Source organism: Stenella coeruleoalba (assembly GCF_951394435.1).
Source record: "Stenella coeruleoalba genome assembly, chromosome: 8".
Lineage (NCBI taxonomy): Eukaryota > Metazoa > Chordata > Mammalia > Artiodactyla > Delphinidae > Stenella > Stenella coeruleoalba.
This window is the reverse complement of record NC_137154.1, coordinates 39,438,470-39,457,811: the sequence shown is the minus strand read 5'-3', so window position 1 is coordinate 39,457,811 and position 19,342 is coordinate 39,438,470. Positions and strand designations below refer to the sequence as shown.

Below are 19,342 nucleotides of genomic sequence, written 5' to 3'. Positions count from 1 at the left end.
CAGATTTAAGGCTACTACATCTTGGCTCCCAATTAAACTAATATTCTTTGCCATCCACACCTCGATGTAACACATAAATTGCTTGTCTGGCTAAGCAGTTTTACAGCTTTATGCACTACCATGTAGCTGAGTAATTATGGAGTTGTATTCAGAGAGCACTTCATAATAAATCCTACTATATCAAATTTCATTTGACCTCCATAAATGTATCAAAGAGCACAAAAATGCAAAACAGAAAATCTTCACTCTATATCAGCATTTGTATTCCCTATAAAGAAAATAAGAACTATGACAGAATCATGTCTGTGAAAATCACATTTTAATTTCCTAGCTCCCTCCCTTACTCTATGCATGCTGCCCTGATTCCAATAGCATCACAGGAAGGTTCTGTGCTGGCTTTTAGGGCATGATTTTATAAATTAAACTATAGGACTTTTGTTATTTAAAGATCAAAACTAGGATGTACTAAGAGGAATGATCTTTAAGTTCAAACTGGGTCTTTGCCCTCCTTACTAGTATAAAAGATCTGCATTATATCCTGTTTAAGATACAAACCTTTCCCAGTAATTCTACCAACCCCAAACTCTTCCCCCGTTTAAATTCCTAAATCTTCTCTTTAGGCAAAATTCCATATACTGGCTGATGACCCTGTTTAAATAGCACCAACTTGCCTTGTCCTGTCCCTGTTCCCTCCACAGCCAGGGACATATTGCAAAAATGTTCCTGTGTCGGTCTAAGAGGTTTCATTTACCAACAGTTTCTCTCTAGGGAAAGCCCTAAGATGTGGGTTAATAAAGGGCAAGCAAAAAATAAACACTTTACAGTATTTTTCAGAATTCATTTCTCAGGAAAATCAACTTATAATAAAAAGGTCTTTGTGCAATTACTACCTTGCCAGTGGGGCGTGAAAGAAACTGGCTTTGGGCAGCTATTTCTTCCATTTTAGCTGAGGTAAGCCCAAGTTTTGTACATTAGAGTACCAACTTATCCTGCTTAAACTGGAGCTGATCCCCTAGCGCCCAGGTCTCGCCTTTAACCCTGAAGAAAAGCACTAGGTTTGCTGTTCAACTCCAGCTTGTTGTGACCTGATGCAAACCTGAGATGTCAAAGATGACAGCGCTGTTCTATGTCAGAAAATTAAAAAATGATATTTTTGTGGGTGACTATTGTGCAGTGCAAGAGTATATCAAAGGAAATCACTTCATTTACTTCTAGAAATATAGTCCTAGCATGTACCCAGAACACAGCACAGATGCTTCACATTCTAAAGAAAGGAAACAAGAAACTGAGGAGTCTAGGTATCAAATTTATTTATTCTTTCCTTTTTTCATTTAACAAACATTTATTAAGTTATCATTATGTGTGGATCTTGAAAAGTAGCTGGAAAAATGGGGGCTATTTTGCTTGGGAGAGAGAAGATATATGCTTATGTTCAAATATTTGAAAGAATTATGTATGGAAGAAGAACCAGATTAAGTCTGAGCAGTTACAAAGGGCAGATCTAGGCTCAAAAGAAAGAGATTTTAGGGAAGTTGAATGCAAAGAATTTTCTAATAATGAGCTATTCAATAATCACTGTGATTAAAGAGGTCGTGTGTGCCATTTCCCAAGAGGTGGTCAAGTAAAGGCTGTATACTCATCTGTTAGAGATGCTTTAAAGGATATGCATAACTAAAACCCTGATTAGGTAATGACCTATAGTGCTTTTTCAACTTTATAATTCTATGATTGTTTAAAAATCAACATTAGGAAGATAATGGCATATAGTCATTCCTTTACTCATTCATTCAACACATATTTTTATTCAGAATCTACTATGCCTACAAAGGCTTTGTTGTCAAACGAATCTGAGCTTAAATCTGTACACTGCCATTTCTATGGCTGTGTGATCTTGAGCAGTTACTTAGCCTTCCTGAGTCTATTTCCTCATGCAAAAACCAAAGCTAATGATACTACCTTACATGGTTGTTGTGAGGATTAAATAAACAAGAAAAGTAATGCTTGTGGCACAGTGACTGGCATATAATAGGCACTAAGTAAATGTTAGATCCTTGCTTTTCTCTTATATAGTTTGCAATTCAGTACTAGAAAATTATCAAATTACTGATAAAACAAGAAACAGTGGATCTTAACCCATAACTCTACTTCAAAAAAAGAAAACATGAGCCAAATAAATAATTCAGTTTGGCAGGCAGAGGCTTGTTTGTTCTTAGCAGACCCATGCCTCACAGAGCATTATTCCATCCCAAATATCCAGAAAACCAAGAAAAAGAAGGTGGGATTAAAAAGCTCATTTGAAGATGTAATTTGGGATCTTTAGTGTTATTCATTAAACAGCATGTTCGAATGAAAACATAATTTTATTTTTACATTGGTGCCCAAGCTCTTCAGATCTTAAGACAACATAAAGGGATCAATGGCAATTAGGCATCAGACCTTAATTATTGAAACTTGGTGTCTGAAGATATTTCCTTTGTAATTAGCAACGCACATGAGATAATTAAGTAGGCCACCTAAGGTCATTTTTTTTTTAAACTTTTTATTTTATGTTGGAGTATAGCTGATTAACAATGTTGTGATAGTTTCAGGTGCACAGCAAAGCAAGTCAGCCATACATATACATGTATCCATTCTCCCCCAGACTCCCCTCCCATCCAGGCCGCCACATAACATTGCGCAGAGTTCCCTGTGCTATATAGTAGGTCCTAAGGTCATTTTTAATGCCAAAGAGCTGCAGGTGCTTCATATTAACAAAAGCTGTAAGAATTTAGGGAAGCTCTTTTCTGTCCATCACCCTCTACAAGGTAGGATATTTTAGAAAGTTTCAATGCTAACTATTAGGTAAGACGCAGTTTCAACAAACTGAGGGACAAAGTAAATAAGGAGGGGGACAGAAGGCATTGTGAAAGCAATGATAATGATGGAATCACAGAGTTGACATGGAGCTTAGAGTTTATCTAACCTAGTAGTTCTCGAAGTGTGGTACCTGACCAGCAGCATCTAACTTCAAAAAGCAAATTATCAGACTCCACCCCAGACCTATGAACCAGAAACTCTGGAGGTTGGGTCCAACAGTCCAAAATTTAGACTAAAATTTAATCCAGAGAAGTGATTCTCAAACTTCTATGGACTTCAGAATCAACCAGAGGGCTTATTAAAACAAAAATTGTTCAATCCCACACTCAGAGTCCCTGAATCAGTAGATCTGAGGGGGAAACCTGAGAGTGTACTGTTCTAACAAGTTCCCAGGTGAAGCTCGTTAGGGCTGTTGGTCTGGTGACCATTCTCTGAGAATCACTAATCCAATTCAAACCTCACAATTTACACATAGGGAACCAGGCGGCTTAGAGAAGGTAAGGCTCTCACTGTCATAGGCAGTGTGGAGGTCACACTGCCTATAACAGAGCTGGATCTAGAATCCAGAACTGCTAACCACCCTGTCCAGTGCTTTTTCCATTATATCACATGGACTTCATTGATAGAAAAGAGAGAAATCATGTCTGTACACTCTTTGTATAGAGAAAATCTGGGGGGCTGCAACTGAAAATAATTTTATATTTCAGAGGTGTGTCTCTGGAGGTGACTGGGAGTATAGATATTATGTTGTTCAGTTTTAGTCTGTTCTTTCTCTCTTATTTTATACCCAGAATATTTGATCTCAAATCTATTGTCATTAATTCCAGTTAATTCATTAGCAATAATCATTTAGCTCCAAATGATAAAGTTGCCCTTAACTCATTTTAAGTAAAATAATAATATGAAAACTCAAAATGCCCTTTATTAAATACAAGCCAAAGTATCCGGTAGCCATTTAGAACATAGGCTGAGAGATGATGAAAAGCTCCTCTTTTATCTCTAATTACAGAAATCATCATCATCATCATCATCATCACAGCAACTAATATGTTACAGTATTTCCTATATGTCAAGCACTGGGAAGTGATTCACATGCTCTATCTCATTTAATTCTCAAAACTTTGTGAGGTACCTACTGTTATTATCCTCATTTATTTAATGACAAAGACAAAACCACGAGAGGTTAGGTAACTTAGTCAATTAAAAAGTGGTAGAGCCAAGATTCAAGGGCAGGTATGTCAGGCTCAAAGTCTATACTTTTAAGTACTATATTATATTAATCATAAAGTCATCTTTTGCTAAACAGACCTAAATGAGATAAGGAATATAATTCTTTGTGATAACAATTATTTGATTGAAAGTTTTATAAATATAATTGTAAATTTACATGTGGCTGTAACAAATAATACAGAAAGATCCCATGTTCGCTTAACTCAGTTTCCCCCAATGGTAACATCTTGAAAAATTATAGAACAATATTACAACCAGGGCACTGACATTGATACAATCCAAAAATCTTATTCAGATTTCACCAGTGGGATACCATTTAAAAGAAATTATGTGTCTTAAAAACTAGCAAGGGGGCTTCCCTGGTGGCGCAGTGGTTGAGAGTCCACCTGCTGATGCAGGGGACACGGGTTCGTGCCCGGGTCCGGGAAGATCCCACATGCTGCGGAGCGGCTGGGCCCGTGAGTCATGGCCGCTGGGCCTGCGCGTCCGGAGACTGTGCTCCACAACGGGAGAGGCCACAACAGTAAGAGGCCTGCGTACCGCAAAAAAAAAAAGAAAAAAAAAAAAAAACTAGCAAGGGTAATGAAGGTCTATGAATACTTACGACTGCTATCTTTCATACAAAGCTCACCAGTATGACCCAGTGCAAATAATGTGAGTGGAAATCATGAATTAAAGCAACAATTTCTCCTTTCATAGCTTGCCATTTATTTTACTTACTAGAATATTGGTTGAAGGTGGAACAAAAATGGAAAGCAAGGGCAAGGTGTGGGGGAGAGGTAAGGAAAGAGGGCTTGGTGGCCACACAAGAATCACATAAATATCCAAAATATTTCTCTTCTATGGAAGTTGTGAATTAAGTTTACTGCACTGCATGTCAGTGCCTAAGGCAGATAAAGAATTTTAAAAATACAGAAAAGCCCCACCCTGCTCTGAAGAATGTAAGCCTGCCTTTCCTCTTCCTTCCCATCATCCTATTTTCCTATTTGGTGACGTGCCAGGAAAGGCAGTCACATTGTAAACAGCAACCTTCAAAAATATTTTACTGAAGAATAAGAAATAATAGAATTCCCCTCACTCCATCAAAGAGTGACCAGTCTCCACATGTCTTTTCCAGGAAGTTATCAAAATTTCAAATAGCATCTTTTTTTCTTGAAAGTGTAGTTTTCCCTTAGCCCAAATTCAGAGATTCTTTAATTATCCCATAGGTAAAAGTAAAACTGATTTTGTTAATATAAAGAGTAAAACAATGTGACCAAAAATAATCTCTGAGCGTGAAACTGCATTATTTTTATTGCTTTGGAAGTCAGCACTAACTGGGTATGTAAGTTGAATGACTAATGAGAAACCAGGAACCCCATCATAGGTGAAGCCTAGTCAGTGCATCAGGAAAGAAACAAACTGTATCCCCTAAAGCACAACTGTCCATTAATTCTAAACTTCCACAATCCCAGACCAAAGCATTTCCCTTCTGCAGAGGGTAGGGAACACATTCTTGATCAAATAGGCTACATGCCCAGAAATTTTAATTGCTACGGTGTTCCTCACATCTTTCAGACAATCAAGACAGCAGCAGATGCATGTGAAACACTTAGGTTCTGACTCTTCCTATTCATAAAACAGCATTGTTGCATCAACACTTATGCCCTTTGTTTTCTCTGTGCTAAGTTGTTGATGATGCCATTTTTTGCCATCTGCCCCAGAGCTTCATTAAAGATACATGAATGGGCTAACTGGCCTGATATCTTGTGAGGAACAGGTGCTATTGTTTGTCCCTGAAGACTTGCACTAAAGATATGACTCAGAATACTTGAGAAAGAGCATCTGCAGCAGTCAGTCAGAGGGCAACTTGGCAGAGACCTGGCTACGTGCTAATATGCAGAGTGACACTCGGGGGCTCATTTTCTTTCACGAGGATTATTTAACTTTTCCTAGTGATAGGAAATAAGTATTTATTGAAAATCATGAACATATTAATGTCTATTACTAAGTTAAACACAGTGAGCAAGTGAAGATCTTTTTAATGCCTTATTTCTAGAAAATCATTCCTCATGTGATTTAATTGGATAAAGCTTCTTTAATCTGTTGGAAGGAATGTTTCCAACATTTGTAAATCATGACAGAGGGAGGGAAAGACAGAGACAGAAAATACAGAGAGAGGAAGAGCCATCAGAGAGGGAGAGGCAGGGCATACAAACAGAAAGAGGCGGGTGTAGGGGTGTGGGTGGAATTTCCTTAAAGGCCCTATTCTTTATTGCAAAGAATAGCTGAGTCATTTGCATAACGTGTTACCATTATAAAAGCTGCAGTGTCTAGAGTGAAAGAAATAAAGTCCCCAGAACCTTACATGAAAAGCCTTCAAGGTCATGGAGGTATCTTCTTACTGCCAAAAAATGCATGCCAGATCTCAGTTAATTCTGGAGAGTTAGGAGGGAAAAGGTCTCATTTGATAGGATAAATTAGTGCTTTAACACAAACCTTTTAGTTTCAAAACTTTTTTTTTTTTTTGGTCGAAAATGTTAAGACTCTGCTTTGCCCTGACTTAAAAAGCAAAATAATGCAGTGGTCAACATTTTGAACTTCTCTTGGTTGACCATAGTTTGAAGTATACTAAGGAACTTTGTATACAGCCTACCTGACTATTCTCTAATTGTTTCGATTCATTAATCATCTCTCACCAAGTAAACTGAGTGTCCTGAATGGCTTGTGACATTTATATTTCTATACACCCCATTGTTCTTATCACAGGGCTAAGAATATAGTAGGCATTTTGTGTCAACTAATCAACGTGAGAACCATCAAGGACTTAAGAACTGGTTTTCTGAGCACTAATTTCCATAGGGTAGTATTATTGTTAATACAACTGCAAAAAGTATAGAGCTGTAGTTGTTCTCATTAAAGAAGAGAATTCAAGAATGACTTTTAAATAAATCTTGATAGCACTTTGTCTGCTTTTCATTTGTCTTATTTAGCAAATCTCTGGCTGCTATAGCTAATGGAGGATTGCAAATCCTTGCTTGTAGGGAATCCAGCTAGCTCTAGCAGGAGAATAATCACACTGAAATTTTATCAGGAGCAATTCTGGGACACAAATTTTCTGAGTATTTAAGAACACAGAGTCCAATTTTCCCAGATATTTTCCACCAACATCCAATGGATAATCATTGTACAAATAATGTAAGAAAAAGATCCTGTAGCTAGTGGGAAGCAGCCGCACAGCACAGGGAGATCAGTTCTGTGCTTTGTGACCACCTAGAGGGGTGGGATAGGGAGGGGATATGGGGATATATATATATATGTATAGCTGATTCACTTTGTGATACAGCAGAAACTAACACACCATTATAAAGCAATTATACTCCAATAAAGATGTTAGAAAAAACTGCTGTTTTGTTTGTTTTTGTTTGTTGAAGACAAGATGTTTTCTCTCTCTCAAACTCCCACAAGGATAATATACAAAACACTTTGTTACCATTGTTAACGTTCATCTTTAATATAATTCAGTTTCTTCCTAGAATTTTGTATATTGATGCCACCACTCTTTTCAAAATCTTCACTAAAGGGCTAGGAAAAACCCTGAAAAGGTAGAACAAACTCAAGATATTGCAGTTTAAAGGCATCCTTTTTAAAAACTCAGGCTTTAGTCTTTCAAAGTCATATGTTTTAGTTTGAACATTAATGAAGAACTAACTTTATGTTTGTAATATGTATTTTTCTGTATGTATATTACACTTAAATGAAAAGTTAATTTTAAGAAAAATGGAAAATAGCTTCAGTAGTTTACTTGTCTTTACTAATTTACACTATTAAATATATCTAATAAAATATCTAAAATATTCATAGGAAAAATGGAGACGATACGTATTGTCACTAGCTTCACTATGTCCCCACCCTCACTACCAAGAGTAACACATGGAAGCAAAGAAACTCCTTTTTTAGGTTGGTCTTTCAGATAGCTATTTCAAATCCACTTCACAGTCTAGTACTTTCCAGCTCCCTTCCTTGGTTACGCAGGAGAGAAATGATCATTGAGAGTAGGAGTACAATGGCTCCATTTATCAGGTCAATAGCACATTTAAAAAATCTCCTTTAGGTATATATTCAGAGAGAAATGTTAATGGCCCTGAAAGGGCCAGTCCTGTCCTTTGTGTTAACACCTTTTTATATTCTCAGCATACTGTATACACTCCGTTCTATTTGTATTTTCTAAAATGGACAAATATCTCATTAATCCACCAGGATCATCAGTAGTCAAACGTCACTACTTTATCTCTCATTCATTTGTACATGTTCTGCTTAAATATTGAATTTTCAAAGAAAAGAACACGGATTTAGTACTAATGTAATCATGATTCCTAGCATCTCTTACTTGTCTCCTTACTCCTTGAAATAAAGAGCTCCACACATACAAAATGACCTCTTAGGCCTCTAAGAGGCATGCTACTCTGCAAGGGAAGTCAGTAGTGCCTGTCTTCATTCAACTATTCAACAGCCTTTCACTGAGCACCTAGCACAATCTGCCCGGTACTATGCTGGGCACTAGGAATAAAAAGATGCCTAAGAGAAGTCCATAGCTTTGTTTTATCAGGTAGCAGTGTTACGTTTGTCTTCACTTACATAGTAGTAGAAATCATCCAGTTTGTCAGCTTACTTTGGAATAGGGTCAACAGAGAAAGGAAAGATTTGCTTGAAAAGGAAAATAAATTACAACAAAAATTCCATTACGTATCTTTCCATAGTCTTCCTATAGTCTAAAACCAAGAAAAATTTTGAGAGTATTTATGAGGACAAAAGTCAGATTACTTCATAAAATGGATGACAAATGTTAATTAAATGTGTTTAAATTATCTTACTATGCTTTAAGAAACTCTCACCAGGAGGGAAGTAGTATGTCCTGGCCATAAAGAAATTAATAAAACATGTTATGCAAAAGTAAAATTTATGGTTCATTTGGAATTAGATATGTACCACCTTTTCAATCCATACAAATGCATAATCTTGTCAATTAAATATTATTGTTAAGGTCTAGTAGTATGTTAAAATCACTTTAAAGTGCAACTAAGGAAAATTCGTGTGTGTTTATTACTCCTTAAGGATCTATTAGTGGGTATTTTATTCAGATTCGTGCTGTAAAATCTGCATAAACTCAGCATATTGTTATCCCCATGTGTGCATTTGTTTGGTTAAAGCAGAACAGCAAATCTCAATTTTTGCAACTTCTGAAAAAGTCAAGAGAACTAAAACAGTCTTAATTTTAATCAGATACAAACAGTTATCACTACAGAAGTGAAGAGTTGACTATTATGCAAATAGTCTCAGTTAGTCGTCACCAGGCCATCACAGAAGACTGAGCTAGTCAATTATTTTAGGTATTTCCAAAGACTAGTGAAGATGAATGTTTCTTATTCCACCCTGTCTTATTTCCACAGAAGTATGAAACATATTAGAGACTAATGATTGTTTTTCTCAGATGGAAACCCCATTAAATACACAATGATCAAAGTGTTTTGCCAAGATGGAAATTAATTTTTTTTAATTCTGCATAAATGTCACATAAATATAGTAACATTTGTGAAGAATGTGGCATTCCTTTGTTTCTAACAACCAAATTCAGATATAAAGCTTTCACAAACTTTTGACCTGTAATGAAGGCAATCTGGCTTTTACCCCTGAAGTATTTTACACAGCCTTATTCTGTTACCAATGACCAGAGTTCAATTATTAAATTCCTCCTCCAGAAATGCAGGTTTACCTCTTAAACTACAGGTTTTGTTAAAATTATGCACAAGCAACTTAAAGGCAGGGACTTTGTATCTTAGTAAAAATCCCTCTCTTGCACAGAGTAGGGACTCAACAAATATTTGTAACATAAATGCATTAAAGAACTTTCATTGTTATTTTAAAACTAAGCTACAATAATTTTGATAATTTTTACATCTTCTGAATCAATTTGAAGTCCTGTTATCATTTGAAATCCTCAAATCGAGGCAATAGAAATATACCTCTGCTTCAAACATACTTCATTACAGCCATCTTTTCTTTTGGCACGCCACAGTCTGACTTTGAAGTCCACTAGTTGGTAAGAAAATATAAAAATTGATTTTGTTCATTTATTTGAAGATATTTTTAATGACTGAGCTCTCCTAGTATATCTGTTAAAATTCCTCTATAGTATAATTTAGAGATGCCTCTAAGCTTCTTTAATAATTTCATCATCATCAGTTATAATCCTGAACCGACGGAAATAAGCTGTTCTCATCAGAAGAGCCAGAAATACAGTTTTCCAAAATAATTTTTAAAATGTTTGTTTTATCACAGTGGGCTGGTTATGCAATATAGAATGAATGACAGAAAAACATTTAAGCATCACCTATCGTGCAGAGAAGAAACAGTTTCTTTCTTAAGCTAGAAGGGCTAAGAAACATAAACTCTGAACAGAACATAAATAAGATGTCTAAACTATTGACAGCTGGGTCCCAGCCATGGCAAGATAACCCTCCCTGGAAATATCAGTGAGAGACCTTGCCCGTATATGTTCAGGGGGGCAGGATGCAGAGAGGTAAAGTAAGGTGATCTTTATAGGAAATAAACACTGAGTAAAGGCATAAATAGTGACTATAGCCACAAATCAAATAGCCTTCAGGTGTTTACTCTTTATTATACTCTAGCCTTTTTAGAGCAAAAAGTTAATAACATGGAACTTTAATTCATTTTGGAATGTAATCTACAACTCTTGCCCCACCCTCAGCATACACACTTACACACATACACACACTCACACATACTTCTACACTTGCTATGCCAACTAAATGCACAAGTATGTCAACACTGAAGCTGGTATAAGGATAAGCTAACATGTTGATTCAAAAAGAGCAATTTTATTTTTATATTTTAATTTCATAATATGTTCATATTAAATAACTTAGATACAATAAAGCAATGTTCCTATTAAAGAAGGTAAGGTCCAAACTCCCTAGCCTGGGCTGGCAGTGAAATCACTCTATAACATATTCTTAACAAACCTCTCAAACCTCTTTCCTACTACCCTTTATCCTCTTTCTTCCTCTTGCTTTCAATAGCTTCTAAGTTTCTGTGCATGACGCTTTTCTCACTTACCATGTAGAATGATCTTTCCTTTCCCCTTTGCCATCCCAAACCTGACCTACCGTTCAAAGTGCAGCTCAAAACTCCTCTATGAAAGTTCCCCAGGTATAAATTTCTTTCCCTCTGTCAAAATTTACACTGCATACACTGTGTTGAATTATTTAATGGTTTTCAGTTCAATATTTGACACCATTCTAGGCACTGGGGACACAGAAGTAGAGAAAATTTCCTACCATTATCTCCTAGGGAAGACAGACAACGTACAAATGAATGTAATATGTATGTATGTGTCTGTATACACACACCCATGAGCAAATATATATTAAATATAATAAATGCCAGTTGATAATAGATGCTATGAGGAAAAATAAAGTTAAGATAATGAGATAGAGTATGAGGGGTAGAGGGTGGGAAGCAGGAGGTAGTCAGTAGGGAGTAGAAAAGACTATTTGGGATAGTGGTGGTCAAAAAAGGCTTCTCTGAGGAGACAATATAGCTCAGGGTTAAATGAACTGAAGTTGCATGAGATCTGATTTAGGTTTATAAATATCACTCTGGTGGCTGTGAGAAAATTTGACTTTATTAGGGCCAGAATGAAAGCTGAGAGACCAGTTTAGAAACTACCTCAACAGTCCAAAAGTGGGGATAACAGTGAACTTTTTCCATTTTATATATCTCTCTGCTCAAGCAGAAGGAAGACATCTTGCAGACAGATTCTTAGCACGCTACTAGGACAGTGCCTCCAAATATGAAAGGCAAAATGTCATTATCTGACTGATTATCTGACTGATTAACTGACTGACTAAAACAGACCTGTCCAGTGATTTCATGAGACAAGAAGCATAGCATTTTCAAGTTTCAAGCACTTGCACCTTTTTATGCCCATAGGGGAGAAGAGTATAAGAAATTAAAACCTAAGTGGCTACTGCTGAATCACTATTAATTCTTTTCCCCAAATAGTATGTCTGAATAAAATTTTAAGCAGCCGAGAAGCTTACTGACAAAAACTAAAAATGTAAATCCTTAATTCAGTCTCTGTGTGGGAAAAATAGGAGTATTTTAAATGACATTCAAGCTACCTATGAGAAAAAAAAAATCAACTGTTAGTAAAGATCAGAAGAGTAGAAAATTTAATATATGCAAACTGGCTCAAAACACTGGTTAAATTAAACTTCTCTTGCTTTTTTTTTTTGGTAGTTGAGACTAATGTTATATTTGCCAAATGAAATGGAATTTACAATACAGAGTCAGATGCTGCAGCAAATTCACCTCAAATAATATTCTTTGCTGTTACAAAGAACAATAGGCCAATAGCATAATTTGAATGATTAGTAATAACTCATGTAATCACAGCTGAAAGGGAATAGAAACTCAAGCCCAAAACGAAACAAAATGGTCCATTCAGGTCAATTAAAAAAAACACAGAACTCAAAATGGAAAATTATCATATTGAATTTTCCACACATTCTTTTTTTTTTTTGCGGTACGCGGGCCTCTCACTGTTGTGGCCTCTCCCGTTGCGGAGCACAGGCTCAGCGGCCATGGCTCACGAGCCCAGCCGCTCCGTGGCATGTGGGATCTTCCCGGACCGGGGCACGAAGCCGTGTCCCCTGCATCGGCAGGCGGACTCTCAACCACTGTGCCACCAGGGAAGCCCCCCCAACTTGACCAATTTTAAGACAGTTCAACTTAACTTTATAAATTTCTGTGGGTAAGAAAGTGAAACAAGGAGAGAAACAGAACCGCCCTTGCATCCCCCGCCCCCGCAAAAAAGAAAAATATATGTCCCATGATATGTGAGTCACATGGTAAAGTATCTATCCATAGATTTAATTTTTGACTTTAGCTTGGGTTAAAACTTGAATGCCTAAAAACGTAGTTACAAATTTGTGAGCAGGCATTTTCCTTAACCCTACTATCGCATCCACAAGGATCTAGAATAATGGTGATCAAAACTATAGATATTTATTTTTAGTTCCAAATGACAATTCCCAAGTATGAATGACACAAAGCCCAGCTTTGAGTCTCTTCAACTCTTCTCAATTTAACAATATAAAAGGTCAGTTTAGCTCCTTTAAAACTGCACTATGATTGTATTTTCCATGGTAGAACAAGGCGTGGAATCTACATAGACATTATCAGCCAATAACAATAGGTCTTTGTCCAGCTGTGACTACTTCCCTCCTCTACAACCATTTCTTATCTGGCCCAGGAAATGCCTGTTTTAACTGACAGGTAGGAGATTAAATCTACAGCTGCCGAAACACAATCTCAGCTCTGTTAGATAGGCTTTCATTGAAAAGCACTACAAACACATAATTTGTTTATGTTGTACCAGCAATCTCTGACAAAGCAGACTGTCTAGCTGAGACAAATGTGGTTAAACCCATTTATTGTATTATTTCTGCTACACAGAACAAGCTCTTAAAACACAGAAACTAGACAAGGCACAAAGCTCTAGCTGTCTAAAGAAATCAAGAAGAGATGACTTCTTGTTACACTAGCCCTTTTTATACAGAAAGCATGTTCTCCCCTGGAAAACATCTATTCCATTTTTATTTTAAGTGAGTGGTTCAATTATGTTTATGTTTTCAGTTTTTGAAGTTTCTTTTGTTGCTTCCAGCATAAACAGGCATAAAATCACCTAATCACTAAATGTCTCTAGATTTAAGAACATGATGAATATTTATAGCAAGTGCTATATCACCCCTTCAAAAAAATACCCATAATGATAAATTCTAATGACAATTGACCCTCTTTCAATATTTATTGCAAATTCTGATAATGTTATTCGACTTCTTTATTTCACTTGATGTAAAAACAGCTTTGCAACTTATAAAGAATATGAATAGCAGTTTCCTTAAAATTAAGGAGTCATGCACAGAGATACCTAATTTTATAAAATAAATGTCAAGGGGGGAGGTTCTAACAACAACAGCAACAATAAAATCTGCTAGTTACGTGGCCATAAATTACTTGCTCCAGGTTAATATTAATAAGTAGAAATAAATTTTATTATTTTATATCTAAAATTTATTCTTTAGGTATACTCATTCAACTCTAGCTAGCATTCTGAGTATACTGTATATACATAAACTGTAAAATTACTATAACTAAAGATTAAAGTCTACATCTACCTTCACTAAATTCTAAAAGTTATAATCAATGATAATGAAACAACAGATGGTACACAATATGTTTTAAAAATAAGAAAACAGATGCTGTAACTCAAACTTGTCAAAAATTTTTAGGAAGAGTAGCATAATAAAGATTATAAAACTATATTTGAAATATGGCCAAAAGGATTATGGTTAGCCACTCTCAAACATGTCACCATTCCCTAAAATCTTATTTTATTTTTCCTTAATCATCATCATAAAACAGGCAAGTGAGAAAATAATCTTCCAAGTTGGAACATATGGGCCACTTGGAACTCAGTTAGTCTTAAAATACAGAAAGTATGCAATAAACTAGCTGAATCCATGGGGTCTCCCTCAAACAGCATGGATAATGAGGAGAATCCATAACAGACATAAACAAACCCAGAAAGATGTCTAGACCCCACATCATTATGTATGATATATGCCCAAGATATATGGGCATACATTTGAATGTTCAAGTTCAAACTTGGCTTCTATTAGACTGATTCAGTCACAGCATGGGGTTTCTTTAATAAACAAACCTTACTGTTAGAAAATATTGGAGACTCAAATCATGTATTATGCCCCAGCTAGTTAAAGATGTGGTGCTCTAAAGCCCTATATCCCTTGAAGCTTTCTTACAACAGAATGTAAATAATAAAGGAAAACTACATCTAGAAAAACATATAGAAGTCTTAGATTTTTGCATTACAAGTTGGGAGCAGATACTACACAAAGCTAACATTTCAACTAATTTTTAAATTCCCATTAAAAATTAGAAATGAGTTGAACAATGTGGGCCTTAGTTTTTTATTTTCCATGATTCTGAAGAATGTTGAATGCTTTCAGATAAAAGATGTAACCAGGGTTATTTATTTCACTACAATAAGTTCTTTGCCATATTTGATATATACACACATGTATAATATAAATAGCTTTACTTCACTTTAGGATCAGACTTTAGAAACAGAATGGTCTTAGAAACCCATTTTTCCAATACTTTCATTTTAAACATAAATATAATAAGGCCCAGGAAGGAGAAGTGATTTGTCAAGGTCACAAAATTTGAGAATGGCTAAGCCAAAGTTAAAAACAAGGTCTTTACTCCAAGTGTGCTGATTTCACAAAATTATAAAATCAGAGATTTTTAGGAATGGAAATAGATTTAGAAACTATGTAATCCAGTGATTCTCACCTGGACAAGGAGTTCTGGTGAGCTTTTTCAGAAATACATATGCTCTCTCGTTCCTTGACAAGTACTACTGATCAGGCCTAACTACCACATTTTATAGAGGAGAAAACTGAGGCACGAAAGGATAATGTGACTTCCGCATGGCAACATAACTAGTTAAAAACAGCTAAGATTTGGAACTAGGTCTAATTCCCAGTTCAGGAATTTTCATTTTTCTTTCCTCATTTTCTTTCTGTCTCCTTTAAGGTAAAACCTAAATATAAATACACCCTTTCTGTTCTCAACTTTGGTCTAAACATTTTTTCTTAAACATAAATTTACATCATGTGACAGAGGATGAAAGCAAATCTCAATCTTCTACAAAGACATTCTGGCACAGTAACTCTGATAATTGTCTCTCTTCCTCTTTTCCCCCACTTCACAACCTTCAAGTTTGTATGCCTGTGACATACATTAAAATCAATCATGTATTATTCTTTTTTTCTTAAGGTAGTGAAACCATAAACTCCTCTGAGAAGAGAATCATAACTTCTTCTCTCATATTCCTTACAATATACAGAACACAAAGACAGCTTTTAGCGAAATATAAATTGAGTTATCTGTTTGCAAAATATAAATTGAGTTATTTTTCCGAAGGTCAGGGTATTAGTTTTAAAAAGCATAAAAGTAGATTGACTAAGTAGAATGCAACAGTATATAAAAAGGATAATAAATCATGACCAAGTAAAGTTTATTTTGGGAATGCAAAGTTGGTTTAACATTTCAAAATCAATCATTATAATTCATCATTATAAGAGAACAAAGTAGGAAAAACATGATCATTTCAACAGATGCAGAAAAAGCATTTGCAAAAAATTACTACTCATTCATGATAAATACTTTCAGCAAATTTGAATCAAAGGGAACTTCTTTAATCTGATTAAAGGTATATTTGAAAACCCTACAGCTAACATTGTCATCAATGGTGAAAGTCTCCCTGTTTTCTACCTAAGGCAAAAATGTCTGCTCTCACCATTTCTATTCAATATTGTACTGGATTTCCTAGCCAGTGCAATAAGCAAAGGAAAAGAAATCAAATGAACATAGATTGGAAATAAATAAGTGAAATTGTTTTTAGCTACAGAAAATATGATCATGACCATAGAAAACCTTAAGGAAATCTAAAAGAATAACCTACCAGAACTAATAAGTAAATCAAGAAAAGTCACAACATACAAGGTCAATAACAAAAATCACTTGTCTTTCTTGGTTTTAGCAATATCCTTCTGGATATATCTCCACAGGCAAGGGAAACAAAAGCAAAAATAAACAAATGAGATTACATTAAGTTAAAAATCTTCCACACAGCAAAGGAAACTGTCAACAAAACGAAAAGACAATGTAACAGATGGGAGAAGATATCTGCAAATCATAGATCTGATAAGGGGTTACATCCAAAATATAAAATATACAACTCAACAACAAAAACAAACAGCCTGATTAAAAAATGGGCATAGGATATGAATAGGCATTTTTCCAAAGAACACATACAGATGGTTAACAGGCACATGAAAAGATGTTCAACATCACTAATTACTAGGGAAATGCAAATCAAAACCATAATGAGATATTACCTCATACCTGTCAGAATGGCTATTACCAAAAAGATGACAAATAACAAGTGTTGTAGAGGATGTAGAGAAAAGGGAACCCTCATACACTACTGGTGGGAATGTAAATTGGTGTAACCACTATGAAAAACAGTATGGAGATTCCACAAAAAATTAAGAGTAGAACCACCATATGATCCAACTATTCCACTTCTGGATATTTATCTGAAGAATACAAAAACATTAATTCAAAAAGATACATGCACCCCTATGTTCACTGCAGCATCATTTATAATAACCAAGATATGGAAACAACCTAAGTGCCTACTGATGGATGAATGGATAAAGAAGATGTGGTATAAATATGATGGAATATCACTCAGCCATAAAAAAGATGAAATCTTGCCATTTGCAACAACATGGATGGACCTTGAGGGTATTATGCTAAGTGAAATAAGTCAGACAGAGAAAGACAAATACTGTATGATTTCACTCACATATGGAATATTTAAAAAAATGAAAAACAAAACAAACACATAGATATGGAGAACTGAGCAGTGGTTACCAGAGAGGAAGGGGAGGTAGGGAGAGGACAAAATGGGTAAAGGGGGTCAATTGCATGGTGATGGAAGCAAAACTTTTAGGAGTGAGCAAGCTAAACTTTTGGGGGTGAGCAAGCTGTAGTGTATACAGAAGTCAAAATATAATGTTGTACACATGAAATGAATATAATTTTATAAGCCAATATTACCTCAATTTAAAAGAGAAAGAAAAAAGATTTGTGGAAAGAAAAAAGATTTGGAGGGTGGGCAAAATGGGTGAAGGGAGTCACAAGGTACAAACTTCCAGTTATAAAATAAGTAAGTCCTGGGGATGTAATGTACACCATGGTGACTATAGCTAATACTGTACTGCATATTTGAAAGTTGCTGAGACAGTTGATTTTAAAAGTTCCCATCACAAGAAAAAAAATTTGTCATTATGTTTCTTGATGGATGCTAACTAGATTTATTGTGGTGACCATTTCACAATATTTACAAACATCAAATCATTATGTTGTATACCCAAAACTAATATAATGTTATGTGTCAATTATACGTCAATTAAAAAAAGACTTAAAAAATCACTTGTCTTTCTATATACTAGAGAAACTAGAATAAACAATTAGAAAAGGGAATTTTTAAAAAACTCTATTTTCATTAGCACAAAAAATAAAATGCCTAGAAAAACATAACCAAAGTATACAAGGCCTCTACACTGAAAGCCATAAAAACATTGCAAAAGGAAATTTTTAAAATACCAGAAAAAATGGAGTTAGATTTGGAATGGAAGCCTTCATGGAATGGAAGTCTCAATATTGTTACAATAGCAGTTCTCCCCAAATCAATGTAGAGATTCAATGCAATCTCAATTAAAATCCCGAAGGACATTTTGAAGATAGTGTCAAACTGATTCTAAAATTTACATGGAAAAAAATAGCCAAAACAATTTTGAAAAAGGAAAACAAAACTGGAGAACTATCGTAAGATTTCAAGACTTATTATAATGCTACAATAATCAATTAGGGTAGTATTGGCATAAGGATATACATGTAAATAAATAAAATAGAATATAGAGTCCAGAAAGAAATCCACACTTGACTTTCACAATGATGCCAATATAATTCGATGGGGAAAGGATAGTCTCTTAAACAGCTTTTGCTAGAAATGGATATCAGTGTGGGGAAAAATAAACCTAGACCTTTATCTGTCACCAAACACAAAATTTAACTAAAAATGGATTAAGACCTAAATGTATAAGCTAAAACTAGAAAACTTCTAGAAGTAAACATAGGAGAAAATCTTTGTAATACTGTATTAGGTAAATATTTAAAAAACGGAACACAAAAACATGAACCAGAAAGAAAACAAAAAAGATAAATGTCATCAAAATTATAAACTTTGCTCTTTCAAAGACACTGTTAAAAAGACAAAAAAGCAAGTCACACACAAAAATACATGAATGGCCAGTAAGTACATAAGAGGATATCACCAATCAATCACCAATCATCAGAGAAATGAATATCAAAACCACAATGTGATACCCCTAAAACCCACTGGAATGGTTAAAATTAAAAAGATTAACAATACCAAGTGTTGATGAGGATGCAGAACAACTGGAACTCTCATTCTGGAATTCCCATTGCTGGTGGGAATTAAAAATGATACAGCCACTTTCCTATAAAGGTAAAC

The 19,342-nt window shown here is 35.2% G+C and overlaps 1 protein-coding gene across 9 annotated transcripts in view; it reads right to left on the bottom strand.

Moving 5' to 3' along the window:
* The window catches only part of SOX6 (SRY-box transcription factor 6), a gene marked incomplete at its 3' end in the record, with an annotated part of 516,843 nt that overhangs the window by 134,246 nt on the left and 363,255 nt on the right, over positions 1-19,342 (bottom strand). The window lies entirely within an intron of this gene.